We start from the raw sequence: 7867 nt of genomic DNA, 5'->3' as shown, positions 1-7867 counted from the left end.
TACATGAATGATTGAGTGGAGAGAGAGAAATAAATTTCCCACTTCCTATATGGTTTAATGAATAATGCTAAGTACTCAGCTACAAAAACTTCACTTATATCACAAAAGCCAAAAACCTATTAATTATATATCAGAAATAATATAGAGGACTTCACGTAAGTTATGTGAATGGACAGACCCAGGATTAAATTGTGGCTTTACTATATATTTCATGTGTCACATGATGTAATGCATTCTAAGTCTCACCTTGAGCACTTACAAAAGTGACAGTATTAGCAATGTTTCCCCCCAAATTGTTTAGATGACACACATTTTTAACTTCTCTCAATACATATCAAAAGTAGAAAACATATCAAAATAAGCAGTATTGTGTCAGAGGCATAGTATCCTATTGCTAATAGAATTTTTTTCAGTGGGTCAACATTTTTATTACTTATTTTAAATAGAGAATGAGAGACAGAAAGGGAGAGGAAGGGAGACACCACAACACTGCATCACTGCTCAGAAAGTTTCCCTTTTGGCTGGGACCCCATGTGACTTGGATATTCACATATGATAAAACATGGGCTCTATCAGGTGAACTGCCTTCAGGCTCCTAGGTTAAGTCATTTTTAATCTAGAGAAGTGGTAATGGGTTGCTCTGTGAGTAGAGCATAGTTGCTCTGTGAGCAGAATATAATACATAAAGATTCAGGCTTAATTATAGTATGACATATACCAGACACTGTCTGATTCTCTCACTTTCTTAAAAATCTTTTTTTTCTTTTTAGTCCATGATATATAAGAGACTAGAAATTCTCATCTTCAAATATATTTGCACCCCCTTGGGAAGACAAGTCAAATAAATAAACAGTACAGAAATAATTCTATTTGAATCTCTCAGTTCTAGCTCTGAGAAAAACAGATTTTTCTAAAGATATTTAGATTTAGAAGCAAAAGTTCAAAAGTCATTTAACAATATATGATCCATATAACCATTTGAGAGAGCAAATTGGCAATATGTTTAGAAATATTCATATACTTTGAGGCTGTAATTTTATTCCAACAAATCTATTCCAGAGACATAATTATGAGAGATAAACAGTCAAAACCTAAATACAAAACTTTTTATAGTATTTTTTATTAGTAGTGAAAAATTGGATATGATTTAAATGCCTGACAATAGGAGATTAGTTAAATGTATTGTGGTATTTCTTTACAATAGTCTATTATGAAGCCATTAAAACTATATTTTCATATAATGTTTAATGACATGGAAAATGCTCAGATATAAATTCAAGTGTAAAAAGGAAGATGTAAAACTGAATTTATAATGTGATGCCAACTTTATATAACTGAACACTTCATATACTTATTTTTATTCAACATGTTTTAATTAGTTAACCAAAAATACTATCAAAGCCTATGAATTGTGAATTTAAGAATATAATATTATTTTTTCTTTTTTCTCTGTCTACCTCAAACACAGATTAATGATAAGATTCATATTTTATTCTTTACACATTTGATGTCACCAAATTCTAACATAACAACAAGTAGTATCTGACAAACAAGATATTATTGCTTTGATTTAAATACTGTGAAGTTATAGTTTAAGATACTGCCTTTTGCTCTGCATCATGACATTGAAAGAACTGAAGCGTATTTGATAAAGTTCTAGATAGGCCAAAATAAATTACATTTTTATTTCACCCAGATATTTCAAGAATGGAAAGCATATAAAAAATTGATCAGAGCACTGCTCAAATTTGGTTTTTGGTGGTATCAAGAATCAAACCTGAGATATCAAAAACTCTAGGACTTTCAGAGGTATAACTGTAGAGTAGCAGCAACAGCATTTTACTCTCCCCAATCAACTAGAAAAAGCAATGAAAATCACCTGAAAACTCAACAAAATACAACCAGGATCTCTTCAAAAACTCACCAAGCCACAGGAGAGTACAGATATGTGTGATCTGTGTAAAGAAAATGGGTGAAGGAGATATCCCTAGGATTAAAAGGCTGCACTCAGGAATGGCTGGCACCAGACTAAGTGTTTGGTAACTGAGGCTCAACACTTCTGGGAGTTAAAGAAAGGACTGTTAAGAAAAAAAAAAAGAAGAAAGAAAAGAAGGAAGGAAGGAAGGAAGGAAGGAAGGAAGGAAGGAAGGAAGGAAGGAAGGGAGGGAGGGAGGGAGGAAATCAACTAAACCACAGGTGAGTACAGACACCTGTGGCTAATGGCTTGACGGGGCTGAGCGAGTGGTACCCAGGATTGAAAACTGGTGCTCAGAGACAGCAGGCACCAAATTTGACTGGCATCTGAGACACACCATATCTGTGTCTGAGTTATGTCAACCAAAAGACTGCTAACAAGGGAAACAAATCACCCAAAACCTCACCAGCTTACAACTATGATTTCTCTAGTCTCCATTTCTGTTGCCCCTAAAGGCTAGAACAGCAACAGGGAGGCCCTATATTAACATCAGGGTCACAGAACGGGCCTGATGACTCAGGGTAAAATCTCCCCTCCCCCCGCCAAGATATATAAACAGGGAAATCAAACACTTTAGACATAGTGCTTCCTGCTGGCACAGCAAAGAAATCCACACTAAATGAGGAAGTTGAGAAATACACAAATAGTATTGACAGAAACCACAAATGACCGGACAGAGAGAGGTCTAGAAAAAATGACAAAGGTAAAGTTCAGAACGTGCATTATGAAATCAACTCAAACTAAAGTTAAGGGAAGTCAGGTTGGCGCCCTGGTAGCATCTGCAACATGGTGGCTGAAAAGCATTAAGATATAAAACAGAACAAATAGTTTAATCATCAGGAACCTAAAGAAGGTTCTAATATGGCACATGGAACAAGCTAGTCACTCCAGAGTCAAGCCCATACAGTTGAAGGGAGAACATCACTCCAACATTTTTTTGCCTTTCAACAGTGGCAACCCCGAAGTATTCTCTGGAGGAAATTATGAAAAAATTATTTTCCGTGATGTGGAAAGCAGTGAGACCTTGGATGTATTTACTAATGAAGATGCAGTCTATGACTTGTTGGTGAGCCCAGTCAATGACAACCTTTTTGGCAGCTCCTCAGCGGATGACCGATTTCTTATCTGGGACATCTGAGAGTCTCCCCATGTAGTGCCCTTCTGCCTGGCAAACTGCCCATCAACCTTTTAGTGTCATGTTTAAGCCTGTGGAACCTTGCCTTGTGGAACCTTGGCCATTGTCTACAGCCAACTGCAAGGAGTGGGACTTTGAGATATTTCAAAACCTCAGAGTTCTCTCCTGCATTGTGGTGGCAATCTATCCCTTCAAAGTGTCATTAGTGTGCAATTCAATAGCAGTGGAACCCAGCTCCTGCCACCTGTGCTCTATGATATTCAGTCCAGCTGCCTGTGTTCCAGTTTCACAATCAGGTTACTTCAACTCTTGCACCATGAAAAGCTGCTGTTTTGCAGGAGACCGTGACCAGTATATCCTTTCAGGCTCTGATGAATTCAACCTAAACATGTTGAGAATTTCTGCAGATCCAGAAGCAGGTGGCACTGGCAGGGTGGTCAACTGTGCCTTCACGGAGCTGAAAGGGCATCGGTCTATTGTCAACCAGGTCCAATTTAACCCCCACACCTACATGATCTGCTCTTCTGGTATAGAAAAGATTATCAAAATCTGGGGGCCGGGCAGTAGCGCAGCGGGTTAAGCACACATGATTCAAAGTGAAAGGACCAGCTTAAGTATCCAGGTTTGAGCCTCCCCGGTTCCTCACCTGCAGGAGGGTTGCTTCACAAACCTCGAAACAATTCTGCAGGTGTCTATTTTTCTCTACCCTTCTCTGTCTTCCCCTCCTCTCTTGAGTTGTCTCTGTCCTGTCCAACAACAATGACAGCAATAACAACAATTATTATTGTCTCTGTCCTATCCAACAACAATGACAGTTGTCAACAACTGTCCTATCCAACAACAAAGTTGTATAGTTGTCCTATCCAACAACGACAGTTGTCTCTATCCTATCCAACAATGACAGCAATAACAACAATAATAACATCAATGATAAACAACAAGAGCAACAAAAGGACAAAAATTAAAAAATAGGACAAAAGAAAACAAATAAAAAATAGGACAAAAGGAAAAAAAATAGTCTGCAGGAGTAATAGATTCATAGTGCAGGCACTGAGCTCTAGAGACAAGCCTTGAGGCAAAAAAAAAAGATTATTAAGTTCTAGAGCCTATATAAGCAGCCAGGATGTACTGAAGATCTGGACTGCAGGGTGGAGGACAATTTGCACTACCTCTGCACCCACGAAGAGTACATCAGCCTAGAGCTGAACAGTAGGAATGGCCTGTCCCATGACTATGTCAACCAGTCAGTACAGGAAGATCCTTCTAGGTGATGGCCTTCTTGACTCTCTGGTGTGCCCTGAGGTCGAGGGCTGGACTCAGACTCCTACAGCAACTTCAGCGAGAGCAGGATCCTCCAGCTGCATGCAGGGGTGAGTGAGCACTTGGGCTACACCAAGTCCTTGGCTTTGCTGCTGCACGCCCCTCCACCAGCAGTGGATGAGCCTGCTGACAGAGCCTTCCACTTGGGGCCCCTGGATCACCACCAATACCAGCAGCAGCGTGGTGGCCTCAGCCATACCACTGGCCTCCACATGTGAAAATATAGTCTCCAACCAGCAGTGTCTGTGTGCTCTCAGGCACCATCGGGATAAGTACGTCTTGGCCCTTTCCAATGAGTCAGACTCTGAAGAGAATGAATGTGAGTTTGAGCTGGACACAAACTGTCCCAGTTTGAGCTGGTAAGAGCCCCTAGACCACTGTCTCCCACCTCTGAAGACGAGTCTAGCAGCTCTGAGGAGGTTAAAGAGAAGGAGAAGGAAGAGGAAGAGGAGGGAGAGGAGGAGGAGCACCAAGCCTCCACCCAGCCTGGAAGATCATGTAGTGCAGGCAGAAGGCCCCCAGAGAACAGAGGCCCAGAAACCTGGCCAGGCCCTGGCCAATGCCTACATTGGGGAAGACAACTATGACTACCCCAGATCAAAGTGGACTGCCTCTCCTCCTCCACCACTTCCTCTCCTGAGCAGAGTGGTTCCACTCTGGACATTTAGTCCAGCTGCGCATCACAGACTTCTAACATGGAGTCAGTTGGGTGAAAGATTTACAAAGCTAACAAGAGGCTGTGCTATTCCTATACCTCCTACTTAAATAACAAAGAAGGAAGATCTCCTGTGTGTCTGGAGAGGCAGATAAAGGCAGAGCGGGAAACAGCCAAAAGGATAACCCAATCCCTTCTAGTAAGGAAGCTTATCTAAACATGGCCCAGAGGAACCAGGAACTGCCCCTTGATGGCCTCAGCAAGAACAGTTCTGAAAGAAGGGACATCTGTCAGAACTCCCAGCAGTGTTCCATTCCATGAGTACAACAGCCACCCTTTGGCAGCGAAACCAGAGGACACCTCTCAGGACACTAGCAATAGCGTTCAGTAGAACACACTAACATTACTTTGAAACCATGAAGCTCAATGGGAAGGCCTTGGGCAAAGGCTCTGAGCAGCAAGGCCGAGAAGCAATACTCTCCTCCTATTCCCAAGGCATCTGGTTCCACTCTTAGTGGATCTGGCAATTGTCCCAGGACCCTGGCTGATGACAGTGAGGAAAGAAGCCTCAAAACCATCTGTGCTAACCACAACAATGGACAACTACATTCCTAGGGCCCTCACCCCCACAACAACAGGCAGAACTTGGGAGAGCTAGAGGCAGTGGCTACTCTCCCCCTGGGACATTTAAACACTGACCATGATAACTTGCCCCTAGCTGGGACACTCCTACACAAAGATTCCTCTGGGTCTGACATGGTCTGTGAAACCCCCAGTGCTGTAACAAAAGAGGACCCCACTGACGTCCCCCAGTTACAGACTGTAACAGGTCTGTTCATGGCCACGGCAGCCTAAACAGCAACAAGTTGTATTGGAAGATACAAATGCAGAGAATTCCTCCTCGGAGAAGAAATTAAAAATGTGATAAATGCCAAGGGAAAACAAAAAGCTTCAACAAATAGCTTTATAATAATAATAAATAATAATAATTCCTATTTAATGAACACAGAGGAACAGAAAAAAAGTATTAAAACCAAAAAAAAAAAAAAAGAAAGAAAGAAACTAAAGTTAAGTTTCAAGAACTCCACGATCATTTTACCAAACAAATAGAAAATACAAGGGAAAATAACTCAAAACAGAACTTCAGGGCCTAAAGAACACTTTGAACACAGTTCAGATTGAAGTAAGATGCCTTAGAAGTAAACTTAACCACATGGAGGGGAGAATATCAAGGCTAGGGGGATAGGCAGTGGCACTCCTGGTTAAGCATACATAGCTCTCACAACAAGGAACAAGGTTCAAGCCCCACTTTCTACCTGCAGGGTGGGGGACACATATCACAAGCAATGAAGCAGGTTTACAGTTATTTATGTTTCTCTCTCCCTATCTTCCCTTCCTCTCTCAATTTCTTCCTGTCTTATCCAATAAAATGAATATATATATTCATATATATATCAACACTATATATGAATATATATATATATATTCATATATATATCAACACTAGAAGACACAAACACCACACTGTGGATTTAAAACACTTGGAGAGGAAAGGATTAGGAAAAATGATACACTTCTCAATGAAATAGGAGACTCCATCAGAAAGAACAACACCAAAGTTATTGGGATCCCAGAGGAAAAGAAATTTTGACAGAGAATTTTCTATCCCTGAGCTGTTCAAAATATAGAAATCCAAGAATGTGAACACACACCTAAATATTTTAATCCAAAGTAACCCACATAAACACACATTATTGCAAAAATATCCAAAACCAGGGACAAAGAAGAAATATTGCAGGCTTCCAGGGAAATGAAAAAAGTCACATACGTAGGCAGAACCATCAGGCTTACATTAGACTTCTCATCATAAACCCTAGAGGCAAGGAGGGAGTGGAATGGAATCTTCAAAGTACTAAAAGATAAGAATTGCCAGCCATGAATTCTATATCCTCTTAAATTACGTGTTGAAGTTGTGGGGAAAAGAAAACTCCATTTCACTGCTGGTGGGACTGTAAACTGGTATAGCCCCTTTGGCAGACTACATAGAGAGCCCTTAAACAAATGAAAACGAAATTACCTTATGACCTAGAAATTCCACTTTTAAAGCATTTATCCAGTGGCCACTCTAGCACTAATTAGAAGGGACATATGCACCCCCTGTGTTCATGGCTACATTACTTATTCACAATAGACAAAGAGTGGACGTGACCTAAATGCCCATCATCAGATGACTGGCTAAAGAATTATGGCATATGTATCCCACGGAATACTACTCTGTAATAAAAAAGATGATATCGGGTCCTATAGGACAAAATGGAGGGACTGAAAGTGATTATGCTTAGTGAAATAAGAGATCAATGACAACTATCTGATAGTTTAATTCATAAGTGGAATCTAGGTTTCTGATTTATATAAACTTGCCAATAAACAAACAAACAAACAAATAAAATCCAAACAAGAAAGAAGCAAGCAAACTGTAAGACCTACATGAACTATGGTGGTTATCTTTGATAAGTGAAAGGGTAAAGATATAGAATTTTCATGGTGGATGTGGTGTGAAATTATACATTGTAATCTTACTATATTTTAACAAACTATTAAGAACAACAAAAAAATACCTTCTATACCAAATATATATATATATTCAGGCTTGGGACCTTTTAGATACCAAGAGTTATCTCTCTCTCTCTCTCTCTCTCTCTCTCTCTGCCCCACTCCTCCTCCCTCTCCTTTTCTACCTTTATCTCTCTCTCAGAAAGAAAGAAATATTAAAAGAAAAGAA

The 7867-nt window shown here is 40.2% G+C and overlaps 1 pseudogene; it reads left to right on the top strand.

The window, feature by feature from the left end:
- The first annotated feature begins 2834 nt into the window (after positions 1–2834).
- Positions 2835–6384, top strand: LOC103107338 (DDB1- and CUL4-associated factor 5-like; annotated as a pseudogene).
- Positions 6385–7867: the final 1483 nt, after the last annotated feature.

This window comes from Erinaceus europaeus, chromosome 10 (assembly GCF_950295315.1).
Source record: "Erinaceus europaeus chromosome 10, mEriEur2.1, whole genome shotgun sequence".
NCBI lineage: Eukaryota > Metazoa > Chordata > Mammalia > Eulipotyphla > Erinaceidae > Erinaceus > Erinaceus europaeus.
This window is presented reverse-complemented; position numbering and strand designations above follow the sequence as displayed.